The sequence below is a fragment of the Trachymyrmex cornetzi genome, unplaced genomic scaffold (genome assembly GCF_001594075.2).
Source record: "Trachymyrmex cornetzi isolate Tcor2-1 unplaced genomic scaffold, Tcor1.1 scaffold1064, whole genome shotgun sequence".
Classification (NCBI taxonomy): domain Eukaryota; kingdom Metazoa; phylum Arthropoda; class Insecta; order Hymenoptera; family Formicidae; genus Trachymyrmex; species Trachymyrmex cornetzi.
The window spans coordinates 13,357-13,622 of NW_017295614.1; positions in this window are offsets into that span (position 1 = coordinate 13,357).

Genomic DNA, 266 nt, shown 5'->3' on the forward strand with positions numbered 1-266 from the left:
TGCTTTCTATCCTTTGGCGCGCTGCTTACCGATAGGTGGCAGCAGGCGTCTGGGTGGTGTGGGGATATTGTCAGCCATTTTCCCCCATAATAGGCAAGCTAGGGTTTTTCCCGACTCAGGGAGTGAGCGGCCTGCATGCGAACAGAGATACAGATTGAGTTCTTTCGACCACCGCGCTAGACGTACGCTATCTCAGGGTCCGCGCACAAAGATGGTAGCAACTGAGTCGTAGTCGTAAGTCGTTGTCGTAGGTCAACGCACAAGGA